At 43.3% G+C, this 19377-nt stretch overlaps 1 protein-coding gene across 1 annotated transcript in view; it reads right to left on the bottom strand.

Moving 5' to 3' along the window:
- Window positions 1–19128, bottom strand: part of Adgra3 (adhesion G protein-coupled receptor A3) — an 84394-nt gene extending 65266 nt beyond the window's left edge. Inside the window, exons 1-3 of the mRNA XM_023699349.1 lie at window positions 19057–19128; window positions 9069–9140; window positions 4115–4186 (exon numbers count right to left, since the gene is read on the bottom strand). The gene's annotated coding sequence lies outside the window, so the exon portion shown is untranslated. The remainder of the gene's footprint in view (window positions 1–4114; window positions 4187–9068; window positions 9141–19056) is intronic.
- Between the last annotated feature and the right edge of the window lie 249 nt (window positions 19129–19377).

Here is a 19377-nt window from a genome sequence, read left to right as displayed (position 1 = left end):
AAAATAAATAAATAAATAAATAAATAAATAAAAATAAAAAAAGAAAGCTATATGGAAAATTGTTACAGATGTGACTTAAAAGACTGTTGATAGAGAAATATTATGGACAGAGGTCTTCAGGAAAAAAAAAAAACAGAGGTTTTAAACCAGCTTCCTAAGGGGACAGAGAATGCATGTCGTTTCTGTGGTCAGCTGGATGTCCCTGGTCAGAGCGGCGCAGTGTGGACACCCTCAGGCCTGCAGTGTCATTTATCTGGGTGCCTTCATGAGAATAGCCCCATCCATAAAAGCAGAGGTCAATACAGAGAAGTCGTTGACTTTATACCACCAACCCCAGCCCACGTCCACCGAGGTCTCAGACTCACTTAGAAAAAGCTATTTTTCAGCATGTAACTAAACCCCCAACACAGGGCTTGTTGGGAGTGATGACGCGCATGTGTGAGATGGCTCTGCACTGTCTGTGTGATCCCTCTTGGGCCTCAGCATCCGGCTCTCCTGGCTGAGGGGCCCAAGGGCTCTCAGGTCCGCTGCCAAGGTGACCGAGTTTGCCGAAGAACTGGCAGAGGACACAGCTGACCAGGGATCTGCTCAAGACTCGCTTCAGGATGCCTTCCAGGACCTCCCCGACTCCTCCATGAAAGGTCTGCAAGCCCTATCACGTGTTGATTTTCTTTTTCCACTTGCTGGACTGACAGGACGCTCTTCTTTATCCCTGAAATACAAACCGTTGCGTGCCATCGCTTCATCACCGCTGCTCCAGGCCTATTGGGACTCAACTGATGACGAGCAACTTCACAGCAGTACAGTCTTGAATGCTAAGCAACTACCTCAAGAGTCATCTGCTCTTTAAAAACTATTAAGCAGTGTCAGCCAGCTGTGCTTCAGCCAGCTGTGCTGGTGCATGTCGAAGGATAGCCACATAGGAGGCTGAGGCAGAAGTACAGATTCAGGCCTGGTCTGATAAACTAATACTGAGATCTTGTTTCAAAATAAAAAGATACAAAGGAGTAGGGCTATAACTTGGTAGGTAGGCCATGGCTTTACTAGCTAACATTAATAAAAGGGGGGAGAGGTGTTTAAAGCATTTATACCTGGTGTATTTCTGAATATCACCCAGATCAATCCAGCAAAAAGAGGCCGAGCAGTCTCATATTACACGGGCTGTAAAATCACCTCAACCAACTCTCAAAGCAGAAAGCTTGACAGGGTTATTTCTGTTTTAATGACTTCCCTGGACAAGTATGTTCTCTGCGTTGGATGCCCTGCAAACTATCAGGACTGGTATCAGATAAAATTGTTGAAAATGTATGATAGGACCTAAGTTGTACCCAAACTACCAAAAGCTTGAGCTTCTGAGACAGGGAGAAAAGGAAATAAGGAAATGCGCCTTGCCCCAACCAAAGTTCTATTTCACAGAGTTCTTCCTACAGGACATTTACTGATGGTTCAAATCACAGGGCCAAAGTGAGAAAGCTAGCAAGGAATCAACATAATAGTACACTCCAAAATCTTGCACTGAAGTCACAGTTATCCAAAAATACAGTAAAAATTTCCTTCATAAAAGCAAAATTAGGAGAAATATAAAGCAGTCCTCAAAACTAAACTTCCATGGGAATGGGATGTGGGGGATTGAAGGATAGAGGGGAGAGGAGGGGAGGGGGGAAAGTGAGGAAGATGGAGCGGGGCGCGTGCAGGTACAAACCCCACGATGAATGTCTTTCTGAGGAATCACAAACATACACGAATAAAAAGGGGGTGTAAAGACACAAATATCTCAAGAATTAGAACAGAACCACAGAAAAGGAAATGCTTGCATTCAGTTATAGAGTAAGACTAAAATAAGATTTAATCCACTGATTTCAACTCATGAGGAAAGCATGCCAAATTAATTTTTTTCTGTAGTACTGAAGATTCATGCCAGGGGCACTCCACACTCGCAGCCCATTTTATTGTGTGAGATAGAATCTCACTAAATAGTCTAAACTAGCCTTTAATTTTCGATTCTCTTGCCACAGCCTCCTAAACAGCTGGGATTATAGGCATGCGCCACTACCACACCTGGCCAAAATCAATCTTTTATTTAGAAACACAAATTAGGCCATATAAGCAGGCATGGTGGTGCACACCTGTGATCCCAGCACTCAGGAGGTTGGGCCAGGAGGGTCTCTGCAAGTTCAACACCAGCCTTGAGGTGACAAAAGTGTGCACAAGGCCAGCCCAAACCACAGAAAGAAAGAGAGAGAGGGAGAGGGAGGGAGGAAGGAAGAGAGGGAGAGGGAGAGGGGGGGGGGAGAGAGAGAGGGTGGGAGGGGGGGAGAGGGAGAAGGAGAGAGAGAGGGAGAGAGGGAGAGAGGGAGAGAGGGAGAGAGGGAGAAAGCCAGCCAGCCAACCATATGTTTTCCTCCAAAATTTAAGGGCACCCGGAAAGAAAGCCTTTCCAAGTCTCCTGACAAAGAAACAGGAATAGTTGGCCCTATAATGATTAGAAATCTCTCCCCTTAGTATACACAGGAAATAGCCTCTCTAGTTAAGTCTCTAAGTGCTTTTGCAAAGTTAACTTAAGCCAGGTATGGTGGTGCACACCTGGAAGGCTGAGGCGGGATGGCTGTCGGAGGCCAGCACGGGCTACACAGTGAGGTCAAACCAGGCGGATCTACAAGGTGAGACCTTGTCTCAGTAAAACAAAACAAAACAGAAAGAAAAGAAAAAGGAGAAGGAAAAGGAAAAAAAAATTACCTTGAATGAAACAAAGGAACATTTCTAAAAAGCTCCAAGGAGAAGAGTAGACTACTGTGCATTAGATCTTCTGCTGTAAATAACATTTCAAGCTATTCCCTTATTCCCAGACCGCTCACCTAAAACACACTTTATGTCATTTTCTCCCACTCAAGACTGTTCAGTGCTAAGCCTCTGTCTGCTTTTCGTACATTGCCAGCATAAAACCTTACAGGCAATCAGCCTTATTTCCAATTCCTTCCCAAAGAAGTATCTTTACTTGAACAACTGATGGGTTATACAAAGTTTTTTCACACTTATATTATCCATAAATTATAACTAGACAGTTATGAATAATTTGTCTTTAAGTAACTTTCACCATAAACGAAGAAGTTAAGCAACTCGCCAGACATCACATGGCCAGCGGCATGATGTAAGCCATCCTTTACTCCAAGTCCACTGGCCTCCCCTTGAAAAGCTGATGTTGTTCTCCTTTCCCTTCCAAGCACCCCTAATTCTGTTTCTTTCCCTCCTAAACATCCGCAAATGTTCTAGAGCCTCGCCTCACTTTATACCTCTTTCAAAACACTTCCCTGGATTAGCAAAGCTGTGCGATGTGAATGCCTCGTTTTCTGTACATGCTACACTGTGTGTATGCACAAGTGCATGATGTGCTAGTGTATTATAGAGAACCCTACTCAGAAAATCTGAAATCCCTAATGCTCCAAAACCCAACACATTCGAACAATGATATGAGAGCACCGGTGGAAAACTCCATAGCCGAGCACGTTGTTTCACGTACAAAGTATTTTTACTCTTTTAAAAACATTTTTACTTCTTATTATCACGTGTTTCTAATACAGAATGATTACATCCATCATGGGGAGTTGATACATGGGTGTGATACATCTTAATTCACTTCCTATCCCTTCTCCTCCTTGTTCTCCTTCCATTTCTCAGACCTGTTCCCATTTCCACCAAACATTTCCTGTTATGCACAAAAGCCTGTTACCTATTGTGCCCAGAATTAAAAACAAAACAAAACTCTACACAAAATTGGCTTCCAGGTCAGTGTTCAAAGTATATATGTAACATAAAGCTTATGCTTAGATCTGGGTCTCAGCCCAGGCCATCTCATTCTACATATGCAAATACTCCAATATCTGAAAAGAACTCAAAATCTGAAATACTTCTGGCCCCAAAGAGTTTGGATAAAGGACACTCAACCTGTTAATTACACTAAGGGCAGTGCATTTCCCTGATTAATTGTGAGCTCCTTATCCCTTATTGCTTTTATAATCAGAGCAGTTGATTTTTTATGAGTAAACATATCCTAGTGTTCACAAACACTTGGTTCCTCTAATACCTTGTATCTTAGTAGGAAATAAAAGGTACTTACAGCCGAACCAGATTGGTGAGTCCTCGAAATATGTCCGCGTTCAGACACCCTATTCGATTGTTGGTCAGGTCCCTAAGGAGAAAGGAGCAGAAGTACTGCAGTTCATTCTCTTCCGTATTAAAGGCCTTACACGTTCACTGCTGGAGAAGGGCCGCCAAGGGCCACGCCACTCCCTTCTTCTATCTCCGAGATCCTGGCCCACATCCAATGGGACAGGATTAGCACTCAGAGAAAAGGACTCTTGCTCTTACACACAGACTAAATGCTACTTCATGATACTTCAAGCACTGACTCCTGCAAACTTAGCCCCGATGAAGCTGGACAGTACGACAGGGCCTCTCTTCCTGTCCGAGACACAATGCCTCGGATGACCTATGGAATTAATTATGCCAGGGCAGTTGGAGAACTGAGCCCAATAATCTCAGGCAGCAACTAACAGATAATGGACAAAAGGGTAAATTATCACCACAATGGCACTTTTTATTTCCTCAGGAACATTTGAAATGTAATGCTTTTCCTTAACACTACGACGCTTTTTCATTATAGTCAAAAGTCCAAAGTTTTGACTATAATAAAAAAACAACTGAGTTAGCTTTTACTTCACAGATCTATCATTCAGACTCAAGCCAAATGACTTTAGAAGTACTAGGTGATGGCCCAATTATTTTTTTCAGTCAGTCCTACTTCGTGTTTTCTGACAAATGTTACTTTCTAAATATTTTTCTCTTCTCCTCCCTCTTGAAATATGTTTCTGTTTATGTACACTGAATTTTTAATCAGTGCTGTGCTCTCTGTACTGCCAGCACTCTGGGAGGCTGAGGCAGGAGGTTTGGAGGACTGTTAGCTGTTACCCAGAGTGGGCAACGCGACAACGTAGTGAGACGCTGTTTCTGAATGAATGAATGAACGAATGAATGAATGAATATGTAGCTCAGTGCAAAACGCCTACAGTGCAAACCTCAGTACTGTGAAAAAGAAAAATCTTTTCTTCACTTATTTTATACCAGAAACAATGACCACAATTTCAACTCTGCATTAAATCAGAGACATACATTGGTTATAAATAAAAGGAGTAGCCTGCACAAGAACCATGTACAGTTTCTTTAACTTTCAAATTAGAACGTCATGCCTTGTAATGCCATCCATTAGAAAACTGGGTATGCTGCATGCAATAAACTCTGATGATGACAAAGAATCTGAATTTTTAGTTTTTAACTTTTGAACAATTCAATATACTTTGCATTTCAGTAAAATTATTAGAACTAGTGCTCTTGGTCAAACTTTAAAAAATTCTTTATCACATCTTCATCAGTGTCTACGTTACTGGGGCCAGAGAGATGGCTCAGTAGAATAAGCGCTTGCCTGGCAAGCACAAGGGCCTGCGTTCAATCCCCGGTTTCGGCAAAAAAAAAAAAAAAAAAAGAAAGAAAAAAAAAAAGGTCTATGTTATTCTCTGTCATGGAAAAGTACGCATTCTTTCAACTACATTCTGATTTATTCGAGAAGAGTCATTGAAAGCACCGTTTCCAAATGAAAACTGCTGCACGCAATCTGTATAATTGCTAATAGAAGAAAACATACTAGTTTGACTATAAATCACAGTATCACAGCATTTGAACCAAGTACCTACTCACTTACTCTTTTGGCTACCCATATCACCCTGATTTTCAATAACTTCATGACTCCAGTTTCTTACGGCAACTTCTGCTAAAAGAATCTTAAGCAATACAAACCTTCATCTGTGCTTGATGCGTCCCTCAGCCTCCTCTGAATATTAAATTTAAATACCCAGTGGTGTGGGACTTCTCTTTTTTAATTCCAGTGGATTTCCCTTTTATTTCTGGACTTTACTGTCTAAGAAAATTAGGCATCATCTTGTGAATTGTTGCTTAAACAAGCATTTCTGGATGCAATTCATTATCCTGTCTCAATTCTGAGCTTTAAATGGTGTAATTACCATTGATTCTTTGGGAAACAATTTCATTACAACTATACCTACTTAAAATGGAATTTAGGTATTGACAATGGGTTTTCATTCGGGTTGGGAATCAGCTTCAATTTGTTGATAAAGCAAAAGAGAAACTTGAATGGGATTGGATTTCACCTATTTCTCGTAGTTAATTTTTCAGAAAGCTGTTTAATCTTCTTGATTCAAATTATCTATAAACTAAAGGCGAAGGCAAGATAAATTTACAGAAATGCTTTACGTGTGGTTGTTGAGAAGGACGTACAATTGAGAAGAATGATTTAAGGGCTCATAAGAAAAAGTGCCTGTCTCTCTAAGCAACTGCAGAGTATCGAGTATCCTTACATCCCATTTAGTTTATACAAAGGGCTCCTTCAGCTTGCAACTTGTATACCGTAAGTTCAATTACAAGTCAGCTATTCGGAATTGAGAATGTATTTTCTACTGGGAAGAACGTTATAAATGGCAATTACCTTCCTAGGCATGAACACAAGAGACTACTTAATGTGTAATGCAATGAAAAACTGCTAAGCAATGCCTAGCACAATATCAGTAATTAAATTAAATGCTACCAAATATGAAATTTTTAAATTTATTTTAGATGGCACTATTTAAGAAGTTATGTAGGATAAAGAATTAGATGGAGAACCTCTGCAATATCTTTCAAACAACCGGATGAAGCTGTTTTTTTTTTTTTTTTTTTTTTTTATGTTCAGTCAAGTTTCCTCCAACCTGTATCTCACTGTAGGGTTATCATTCACATGAGCCTCTGTGTTACCCAAAAGGCTGGGGACACAATGGTACCGTAGATCAGAGAGAAGGAAAAAATAGCTCAAAGTATGATGATGCCACAGGTCCTCCACAAAGAAAGAGCAAGATGGAAAAATATTCTAGAAGGCCTCAAACATAAGTATCAACATTGATGGGAGGGCCAATCACCACCCACCCTATGGGTCTCAGCACCCCAACCCCCAGGGCTTCGGACAGGACAGGTCCAGCCTCATGGGACTTCCTGCTGGAATCCTTGTGGTCCCTCCCAGCAGGGGTGCAGCTGACCCAGTCTGGCTGTCACTGTCCCAAGTCAAGCTTCTGCTGCTGCCCTCTCCTCCCAAATTACTCGCTCTGGATGTGTGGATGCCCATGTAGGGCCTGCTCCCTCCATATGCCTGAGTCTCTTCAGCTGAGCCCTAACAACATGATTTCAGGCAGCTAAACCTTCGCCGTGCTCCATCCATGTGCCTAGTCGCTCACTTCACACCAGGGCTCTCAGTTGGTGTGCAGGGCTGCGATACACTGCGACCTCTCTCAGGGATCCGAGTTTCCAAACATTCCTGCAGCCTCACCCAGCGCACAAAATAGATTTGCTGAATTCTCACTGAAGTCAGTTGAGCTGTTCTCTGCCTTGCAGCTCTGGTGATGCTACTATACCTGGTTGATACTAACTTTAATGAACCTCACAGATGGCTTGACTGGCTGCAACTCTGTCACCACCCAATGCCCAGGCCGCCCGGCACTCATCTCCTTATCCGGAGGTCCAGTCTCCAGCAACACCAGTCAAATTCTGAGTTGCTTCATTAAAGGAAAAAGTGCAAAATGAATGGAAATCAAAAAAAGTGACTGCAGAAGTCTCTGGGCTTCCACTGAAAGTAGCAAAGACTGAAAATCACAGGACTCACCACTCACACCTCGGCAAAAGCTATGAAACTAAAAGGCTACATCTACAGGCTCAGACTAAAGTTAAAATAACTTTTTAAGAAGAAGCAAATCCTCCAAATACAATTACTATCCACCTTACAGAATTCAGACCTCAAAGGCTGTCCAGAGAGAAACGAAAGGATGTTGTTAGCTTTTATATTTTACTTGAAAAAGCAAAAACGGGGTTGGGGGGGCACCGTGGTGAAGCGCTTGCCCTAGTGGTGTGCACAAGGCCCTGGGGCTCAATCTCCAAGCTCAAAAAAATAGAAGTACAGCAGTAATAGCTTTTAAAACCCTGTGGAAATACCATGAGGATGATTCTGAACTGAAAGCAAATGAGGAGAAACAGACACAAGAACAAGTTTTCTGTCTTCTTCTTTGTCAAATGGGGCATACATTTAAAAAGGGGTTCCCCTCCTCCTCTCTCTAGCAGGAAGGACAAAAGCCCCCCCCCCAAGGAGAGGACTTTATAGACCCTTATCAGCCCAGAGAGCTCACCAAAGGAATTCACAAAACAAACATTACTAATTAGGCTTTAACTCCTCTTAGTTTCTCCTTTATTTGCTTTCCCACCATCTGACACCCCTGGAGGCTCAAGTTCCCTTTCCTTTGTCCTTCTCTAACTCTAAGTAGAGAGTGTTATCTTTTGTTATCAAGGTCCAGGCCAAGAATTTCAAAGGGTAGAGGGAAAATCATTTTGCTTTCTCTACAGTACTTACTTTCCCTCAAGAATCTATGTGTGTGGAACAGACAGCACCCAACGCTCTTCAGAAGGAACACAGGAGGGTGAGGCGGTCTGCTGTCGTGGGTGGGCAGTCCCTACTCTAATGTGAGAAACTGCAAAGAGCATGGGCAGGCTGAGGTGAGCTTTGTAAGTCATAAAAATGGGCCTTTAAGTTTCAAAATAAAAATACAATGATAAAATCCATGTGAAAATGGTGAGGCTTTCGCACCATTGGTAGGCGCTCCATGTGTATGTCATTTATGACACACACAGTTCCACTGCGTCATAGCTTGAAAATCATCTACAGATTAAGGTGGCCTGCAGTGCCGAGGTGGTAATGATTTTATTAGCCCAAGAGGGATACAACTATCCAACATGAAACAAATCACATTTACACAAATTAACAGTACTCTAAGTTACTTATACTAAATTCTCTGTCTTCTATAAGGGATTGGGCCAGGTGAACAACCAGAAATCATTAAATATTCATTTCTTGTCATGCTCAAGTAAGTTAATAACAACTCCTAAAAGAAACAGTTCAAATTCATAAGCAATTCAAATAGACTCACAGTCTTTTTAGTGATGACAGTCCCCAAAAGGCACCTGGATCTATACTACTAATAAGATTGTTCCGGAGGTCCCTGTTAAAGAATAAGATAAAATAAAAGTTACTCAAAGATCTGGACCGTAACAAACAGGACACACATCACACTTACCTGCTACATGGAAACCACTAACGATGGGACGAAACAGAGACCAGGGGTTACCTGAGAAGTTACTGACAGAATTAGTCTTTGAGAAACGTGGCTCCAAAGTCTTTTGCTTTGGTCAGTATAAGAACAAAGGTATGTCATAAGATGTAGGTGTGTTTTCATACTTTTCAAGTGTGAGTTACCACTAAACTAAACCCTATATCTACACACATTATTTCCCCAATTTCATTCTCAGCATCCTGTACTTTGGTTATCAAAGTACATCTGTCGCTCTATTTATGACAAACATAACAGTGAATTTAAAAACACATTTTCAACAATACATCCTCTAATACTCATGTCATGTGGGATTTTGTTGTTGCTGTTGTTGTTACTATTTTTTCCTCCCTGGGCTTCTGTGATCAGGTTTACTATAAAGTGAGACAATAAATAAATATATGACGAATTGCATGATAGCTTAAAGCAAAGTTGTACAAGCCCCTCTTGGCACCTGAGAGCGGCACATTCTATTGTCCTTCTTACCCACACTGGCAGTTCCCTGTCAGTCCCTCACCACTGTGGGCAGGGGTGTGCACCCACATCCTTTCCTTGACCTTCCACCTATAGGGTTTGAGGAAGCGGGCGGAGCTGCTGCAGCCCTCAGTGCCTGAGCGTGGGCGGGACTGTGAAGATGCCCCATAAAAGCATAGACAGAGCAGTCAGAGACCATCACTTTCTGGGCTACCTGCAGGATGACTCAAACTTCAGCTACGCCCGGCACCCTACACTGAATCTGTCCCTCAGGCAGAAGGGACTGCTCTCTGTGGAATCCAACCTTGCCCTTCCTTACACGGCCACATGTGAGCCTCCCACATCCCTCTTCATGACCATCCACAGCTCAGAGGTGTGGACACAGCAGGTGACAGACACTGGCACACAGAGGAACACTCAGTACAAGGCAGGACAGGTGCCTCTCGGTTCTTGATTTTAGTTGAGATGGACAAGGACACACTGGATGCAGACCTTGGACTCTGATGCCACCTGTTCCCACAGCAATGAGGTGATCTACACTGTAGAGTTCTTTAATGACAAGTTCTCCCTCAAGAATTTGTGGCCCTTGCCTGGGCAGTCTGAATGACCTACTCAGAGAACAACCCCTGTCTGCCTTCTTAAACCCCTCCAACTCAGAAAGCACCCAGCATCCTTCACTACTGTGCTTAAGAAAAAGGCTCTGAGAAACCCCTACTGCGGTGAGCGCAGATTTCACGTGTCTTCTTCCATCTTCTTCAGAAGAACATTCAACTGTGCTGCCCCACCAGTAAATAAAAACTAACTGCTGCATGGCCTGATTCACACCACATCAGTAGAACAAAACTCGCATCACAGGGCTTAGGGTCTAGATAAGTTTCCTGGAAATCACACAGAACATTCTGATGAGGTCACCCGCTGCTCATCAGCAGAGATGCGCATTTACTCTAAGCCCAGCATGCTCAAAGTGTCACTGACACTGTGGCTTCCCACACTGTGCCTGATGTTTAATACATGGTGGCAGAGACTGATTAGAAATCCTCAAAACCAATTCTCTGGAAGTGAGACCTCTGAATCCTGTAGCCTCCGGCTTTGCAGCGTTTCACACCCTTCTAACACACCAAGCGCTCTTCAGCAGCCAGGCTCAGGGTTCCCATTCCACAGCCCCCTTTCTAGTCAGTTAGGATTTTCTAAATCAAATGAACACCCTCTCTCTGTATTTTACAATACTTTAAAAGACATGAAATAACTAAACATAGATATAAAACTTATGTTCTGATTACATGGCTAAAAAAGCACTTTGCAGATCAGAATTCAGGCGATTACACAACACAGGAAGCAAACAGCTTTGTGAATGCTGGTAATTACCCTACTTTTGGAGAATCTGTATGCCAGCCCTAAAATATTTTCTGAATAAACTAAGACTACCCAGGGAAAGTTCAGAAGTTTCTGACTATCTAAGGATAGTCAGATGGCAATAAAAAGTCTTAAAAGATCCTCACATAAACTCAATTCCTGGGTTTCTCTCTGGCTTCAAGAAGTTGTTCAGTTCCCTTAATTATGAGTAAAACAATATTTCTTAGTGTAGACGTTTGAACAAAAAAGGAAAAGCATGTAGAGTTCCTTGCTGGCAATACTACACTTTTGTCCCCCAGCCACTCACCTCAGGCCCCCTGTGGGCACTGCGTACTCTTGAGTGGCTTTCTTCTGATCACCTCCAGGGACAGCCCTGGAAGAGCCCTGGCCCCCAAAGGGAGGTGAGTAGCCAACTATGACAGCTATGGAGGCTGGCAAGTTGAGATGCTTCTCACCGGCTCCCAGAGTCCCAAGTGCCAGCGGCCTGCAGCCTGCAGCCTACACTGCTCTGCACCCCGCATACACTTGCTGGCACCCTGTCCTTCTTTCTCAGTGTGTCACTCCCAATTACACCTCTGGGACATCTCCCAAACAAAGCAGCTGACCTCACATCCCTTTCAGGATCTCTTCTAGGGAAACACAAGTTGATATTCACTTGTGAATATTAACAGACCCTGATAACAATGCCTGAACCAATCATTAACACACAGCTGGAGGACTGCCCATTCCATTCCGAGAGCAAACACAAGAAACAGACCAGAAGTCATTCAAAAATTCAAAACCGTTAGGATAGGGGGAGATAGGAAAAGGGAGTAACTGTGAAAGACTGCAGGGGCTGGAGAGATAACTTGGCAGCATCAATGCCTGCCTGGCAAGCACAAGGACCAGAGATTGATCCCTGATACAACATGCCATGACATCCCCACGAATGGGGTGATGGCACATGCCTGTAATCCCAGAGCTGGAGGGGCTGAGACAGGAGGATCACTACAAGTCCAAGCTGTGTAATGAGACCCTGTACCAAATAAATAATATTTTTTAAAAATATTGAAGGAGGCCGGGGAGATGGCTCAGTAGAATAAGCGCTTCCCTGGCAAGCGCAAGGATCTGAGTTCAATCCCTGGTTCCACCAAAATAAATAAAATAAAATATTGAAAGAAAGAAAGATTGTATAGTGCAATGATGTCAACACTCATGACTGCTACCAGCAACTTCATGTTTAGGCAGTGAACTGGGCACAGGTCTGAGGGATGTGTGTGCAAACTTCTCCCTGGACTTGAGGAGACAAACAGCACACGCAATGCCTTCAAATTTGCCATGCCATCTTGCCAATTGTCAACCCTGCCCAGATCTCTCAATTACATTCCACTTGAAGCCGCCACAATTACACCACCCACCAGAAGTAGTGCGGCTGCTTCCACCTGCCTGCTGAGGCATCACAGGTGAGCCTAGAGCTCTCAGGGGCCTCCTGTTACAAAGGCAGAAAAGCTCATCCGCTCAGCCCAACAGGAAGAAAAAAGTAACAGCTGGTGAAACAGCTCAGGATCTGAAATCTAGCTCAACCTCTGGGCTCCTCACTAAGTCCAGTAAGTTGGTGTCCATCCCTCATCATCCTATTAAGACTTAGGAGACAGTATCACGATTGCAGATGAAAAACATCATGTGCAGAAAGACTGCAAACTTTGGCCAAGTTCTTGATGTTAACAAGTAGCCAGGATTTCATCACATCTTAGAGTGACACTATAAAAACTTAACAAAAGAATTAAGCAAATTTTTATCTAGAGCAACAGGAAGACAAAGCAAAAATGCAACTGTGTGGACAGGGTTAAATCAAGATGTTAAAGATGATATTCTCCAAATTCCCTTTGTATACGGGAAAAATTAAATCTAAGACACGGTTACACACAGTAATAATACCTCAGTGCCGTCGAGCTCTCTTTCGTCCTCTCCGACACGACCCTGTGCCGGGTTACACACCGTACAGTTCCTGCTTACACCCTCACTTCCCTCAGCCCCTTCCCACGTGCAGTCATCTTTCTAAACGTGAGCCTGGTGAGGTCTCTGCTCTAATTAACACCCACAGGAGCTCCAATCTTCTCAGAACAGAGTTCAGCCTCTAAAGCAGTGTCCAAAGCTCTCAGCTTCCTTAGCCTTGCCCCCAGTTCCTACGCTAGCTCTTCCCATTTTGTCTCAGCACATTCCTATAGACCCAATTCCTCTCTCGTTTCTATCCAACAGTCATTTTTATGTTTGGAGTATAACGGGGATCAGTGGTGATCCCCGTTTTTTGAGTATTACTCTAGCATGTTCAAAACTGAGGAAGATGGCTGTATAGTACAAGGTTCCGGGGTCCATTCCCGGTATCACAAAAAGCTTTAAAAAGAGAAAGGATACGTTTCTTTCATTTCTGACCTTTGCATGGGTTTCTCCATCTTCCACCATCCTCTCAATCCTCCTCTGTTGCCTGACCAATTCCTACTCATTTACAGAAGCTTGGATTAAACATTATTCCTTCCTCCAGCGACGGGTCTCTCCACAATGCTCCAAGCCCGCCGTGTCCTGTCTCATTGCATTCAGTACCCTTGTGCTTAAACTGTCTCTCCTAAGAGACCCTAAGGTGCACAAGACCAGGATCTGCTGCACCCACTCAACCGACACCCAACACACAGCAGGTGGAGGGGCAGAGAAATAGATGAAAAAAATAAACTAAGACTGACAGACAGAATTACATGAACTAATTTATTATAAAACTATTTTAGTGAGTTACTGTGAGTCACCAAATCACTAGGATGTTCTCAAAGTCAAACAATGTGGCGTTTGTTTTTCACAACCATCTTCACCTCACGGTAAGGCTGCAGTAGGACACTGCTGCTGACCTTCGCATAACTCAGCAAGCGTGTGCAGGTGCAGGCATACTTTGCTACAGGAGAGAAGAGACAGCAAAACGGGAACAGTCACTGAGTTGCTAAATTGATATAAATTGCTGATACGGAGACGGCAGAGGCATCCTTTCCAAAATCTGTTATATCTGAAAATTTTCATAATAAAATTTAGTTTTGACCTCAACATAAAACATCCCCATTTTCTGAGCTTGTGAACGCTTACATTCCAGGAGATATAATGAATCACCACCCCAAACTTCCTGATGCCTCTCCCCACCCCAACGAACTCCAACCTTATACCTCAAAAAGACAAGACATTTGTACAAGAAAATTCAATTCACATATTTTAATTTATTTTGCATAAACCAAAAATCTCTGCAAATAGAAATATATAATGTCAGTTTCATTTTTTTAAAACATAAGTTCTCTTTTCAGATTTTAAACAGCGTCTACAAGAGGAACTGATTTAACCAGAGCAGCCATAAATCTGTGGCCCATGATGAACTGCATGCGCCTCTACCAAATACCGCCCATGAATAACTAAGTACAGTAATGTGATTTAAAGACATACTCTTTCTTTAATAATAAATTCTTGACATATTACATAATATTTAATAATAGCCATATTAATCAGGCATTGCCAAAAGATATTTATAGTCCAATGCTCTCATTTACCATCCCCTTTTCCACACAAACCCACAGCATCCCTAGTAAACAGGAGACTAACTTGAGAATACAGAGCTAAATCTAAGACAGTGGATCATTAAAACTTAAGTGAAAAGCACAAGAACTTAACAAAATGAAGGGAGTATCTTAACAGTTCTCGGTAAAGACCTCGATCCTTCAGGCAAGAAGGCAGTGTATGACGAGAGATGCCTTTGGACGCCAGTATCAGAACACCTGGCTCAGGACTTCAGTGGTTAAGGAAGCAATTCTTGGGTATCACAAGAAATCAGTGACAGAACTTCCCTGTGGCTGGCTCCTCTCTGAGCACCATTTTCTGTGTATAACTGCCAGGTTAGTCTTAGTCACAGTGCAGTATCTCAGGCTCCAAAACCCTTCTAAGTATAACATTGTGAAAGAGAATGGAGAGTTCTTGAGTCTCCCTGGAAGCCATGAAATTTGTCTCCAAAGCCCCCAGCAAGCTGCTCCTCACCTCTAGCCAGATAGGGCCGGCTCTATCAATAGTCGGAAAAAGAGGACAGACTACCTTTATGGCCTTGACCCATCAGGGTCAAATTAACACTAAGGACTCAAACACACTGGTCAAGAGGTAACTCTAGAGCACAGTGAGAGTATTAACAATACAAGAAGTACAACAGTCTGTAAGGAAGAGTAACAGACCAAAGAGAAGGAGACGACACTTAGGTGGGGGAGTGAACAAATAGCAAATATTATGGCATATACCTAAGATGCTCATCTTCCCCCAAAGTCTCATGCAATCATACATTGGACTTTCGGGAGGTGACCAGATCATGGATGTGTGACAATGGATCACAAGTATGTAACCCAGGATCACGATACATGATATTGGATCAGGGGGGTGTAACGTAGTCCACTGATTGGTTTAGGATAGTTCTGGGAGAGGACGATGGGTTCATTGAAGAGGAAAGGCCCCCCTGGGTGTGTACTGCACCAACCAAAGGGCTCACAGCCTGGAAGGCATAAAAGGGAAGGAGAAGGATATGTCAGGGCTTCTCGCCTGCCATGGCATGGACGGTTTCTCCTCTGCCTCGCTGCCCTGCCTTGGAGCCAGCCAACTATTCTGTAGTTTGTAGAGGACTGAAACCTCTACAAACTAGGAGCTAAAAGAATGCTTTCCACATTTAACTTATAGGTGTTGGGCATTCTGTCCCATCAGTGAGCAAGTCAGACAGTTTATAAAAGATCAATTCTAAAATATATGAAAATCTAAGAGAGGGAGGAAGGAAGGGAGAGAGGAAGAGAGAGAGAAAATGAGAACAGAAACTAGTTTCAGAAACATCTTGTTCTACAATTTTTTTTCCTTTTTATAATGTGTCCTATTCTGCCATATTATTAAGTTGTTTGATTAGTTTCTTTTCATTTAAGACTCTAGTCAAATCTGGACTACAAACATTGCATATGGTTGGTTGTGTCTCTTAGTGAAATTTTCCCACAAAAAGATGCAAAGGTAAATGGCTTTACTCTGAAGGGGATCCCATGATGTGACAGTAGGAACGTGGGAAATGAGACAAGAATGCAGCCCTGCAAGAAGCGCCCTGCAGAAGAGGCTGGCACTGGGGTCAGAGCCCCAATCCCCCAACAACTGTGGAGCAGCCTAGAGCACGCATGAGGCTGGCCACACCCTAGGGAGAGGGGTTGGGGCAGGCATCCAGCACTTGCGCTCAGGTGAGGGTTGAGCCTGCTGGAGGCAGGCATGGAGTAACAGTGCAGCTTGCTCTCCAGTACTCAAGCCAAGACAGCTCTCAGACTTTCAGGAAGACTCAGGGAAAGACAGGTAGGAACGTGAAAACTGAAGCAGGGAAGTTTGTACTTTGAGGCAACAAGGAGCCCTCACCTAGGGACTCCCCTACATACAGTCCTGACTGAGTGGGGCTCCCTCTTTGCTCTGCCCTTGTTCCCTTCCAGGCCCAGTGAGCAGGAGCCCAACCACACCACCTCTTTTCTCGTCTCTGTCTCTGTCTCTGTCTGTCTCTCTCTCTCTCTCTGTCTCTCTGTCTCTCTGTCTCTCTGTCTGTCTGTCTGTCTGTCTGTCTGTCTGTCTGCATACAAAGAGTGTAGGCAGCAGGTCGCACCCGGCCATGCACAGCCCTCACACTGCAACAGCAAGGCCAGTGATCTGGACCACTTGGCACACGCAGAGTGCCGACATGAGGGTCTACGCAGGCGCTAATGTGCACCAACACTGGAGGCCCAGGTGCCACAGCCAGTAAACTGGGAGTCTGGACCAATAACACAGACCTTCAAAACTCTCTGAGTTCATGTCCTGTCACAAAAAGCAGAGGCACTATTCCGGGATTCAGGTATAAACAGACCTCGAGCTAAAACAGGCACTGCATCTTAATACCACCCTGCTGTAGTGTAACTCGTTTCTACTACATACAGAGATTTATTATCAGCAAAAGGGTCAAATACAAAGGAAATTTAAAAACCAAATTTAAGAAGGGTAGTAATTCACACCACAGCACAGGCCATTAGCTAGGCTGGCTACATTTTTATGTGGGTACACAAACAATCACATCAAGAATAAAGTGTTTTTAAACCCAATAGATGTTATCTATAACTTCTGAGGACCAGTGCTCTGTCTTCCTTCTGACAAAGGGAGCCCACATGGATCTCCTCAGTACCACCTGAGCACATACTAAGTGCACCTCAGGGCATCTACAAACACAGTCTTCTCTCTCTGCAAGAACAGAACACCCATGATGGCCACCAACTGCTTCCCACACTCTGAGGACAGAGAGGTGCTTGCTTTGACAGCATCCTTCTGGGACACACACACACAAAACACACACACTCTCACACACGGTTTATGTGTCAGTCATCTCTCCAGCCTCCTCAGCATGCTGGGCCCAGCCCAAGCTGCAGCAGAATGGCTTCTGGGCCAGAAGCACAACCCTTGTTCCTGCCAACAGCAAGGAAACACCTTCCCCCAAATCCCAAGCACATCTCAACTCAATCAAATCAGGCCAAGTGCCCGTTCCTGACACAGCAGCCCCAGGACATGCAGAAAGGACCACTCCCAGCACAGCAGGACTGGAGCTAGGGTGTGCCAGTGTCCTCTGGCACTCATGAACTGTGTGATCTAGCACACAAGTACCTGAAAAAATAGAGAAAACTATACTGAGAACTAACTACCAGGTCACCAAGAATGCTTTTTGTAGTTAGGTATGTGCTTACGACACATCAGAAACATAGGATTAAAGCACCTACAAGCAGGCACAGAGGCCAGGGTTCAGTCCCTGGGCCTGCCAAAGGCGTGCTGAGATGGCAATTGAGACTGGGGGTGGTGGCGTGTGCCTGTAATCTCGACTCTTGGGAGCCTGTAAACAGGTGGATTACTGCGAGTCCAATCTAGTAGTGAGACCCTGAACACCCTATAGATCCTTCCCTAAATACAAAAAAAAAGAAAGAAAGAAACATAGGCAATATAAGTTCCGTGAGCTGAAATGCAAAAGGTGCGAGGTGACATGGCCCAGGGAGTGCACACAGAGAGGCTGACAAAGTAAAGTAAGGCCAAGAGAAATGGGGAAAGCAAGCACAGTTGTGACCACCCAGGAATGAAGATGTTCAATATGACTCTTACGTATTTTGAAATTTAATCCTAAACATACAGGTAACAGGGAAAGCAGGACCCTGGAAAAGTATTCGGAGTGCAGGCACATTCACCGCCCTTTCCTAAAATTTCCCTACACAAGCAACAGCTGCCCCATGTGAACCATCACAGCAGAAGCACAGCTAAATTTCCAAGCAAAAAAAGATGTTAAACCCAGATATCTGAATAAAATATCAGCTTACCGAAACTTTACCCGCTGTGATATGCTTTTTTAAAAATTCTACTTATGAAACATATGTAATTCATGACAGAAATTTTTGAAACGTATATGAACTTTAAGTCAAGGGTCAGAAAATTGGTTCATGGCCTGCCAAGCTGTACTGGGTACACGCCCCTTGTCACCGAGTTGTCCGACGCAACTCTTTGCTAGCGCTGATTTATCCACTGTCCGTGACTGCGTCCACACCGACTGCACAGCGGGGTCAACCTGGGTTTATACAACCCAAAGGTGCTTAGTAACTGACCCTCAACAGAAAGTTTGCCAACCTCTGCCTTAACCAATAATTTGCTTTCTAAAGATTCAACTCCTGAAATGCTGCATAATAAAACGAGAAAACGTATTCATTCATTATATCAAATAGCTGGGATCTGAGCAAAGGTTTACAATGAAAATGCATATATCATAAACATAATAATGAAATTCTTTTTAGAAAACAATTAGCTCTTGATTCAGAAGTCAGAAAGACTTTAACCCCTCCCTGCAAAAAAAAAAAAAAAAAAAAAAAAAAAAAAAAAGAAAACACATTCATGCAATGAGGAATAATACTGAAAGAATACTCACAATCTTTCGAGAAGACTTAACCCAGAAAATGAGCCATTCTTCAGCTCGGATATTTTATTGTTACTCAGAATCCTACAAATGACAGAAAAAAAAAAAAATACACGTCAGTTGCTAGTATATATCATCAATATCAAAGTATTTCTACTTATTATATTTAAGTCCATGAGGAATCCTCAGAAATGATTACCCAGAATTTTAGAGATGGCTGAAAAAAACGAGCTTCTTTCCCTAAATAACTCACTCAAACATCTTATCACATCTTAAATCACCCGTGTCACACTTAATCAAAAACTCAAAGACAAAATGGAGAAAGTCAACATG

The sequence above is a fragment of the Octodon degus genome, unplaced genomic scaffold (genome assembly GCF_000260255.1).
Source record: "Octodon degus isolate 3935 unplaced genomic scaffold, OctDeg1.0 scaffold00006, whole genome shotgun sequence".
NCBI classification, from domain to species: Eukaryota; Metazoa; Chordata; class Mammalia; order Rodentia; family Octodontidae; genus Octodon; species Octodon degus.
This window is presented reverse-complemented; position numbering and strand designations above follow the sequence as displayed.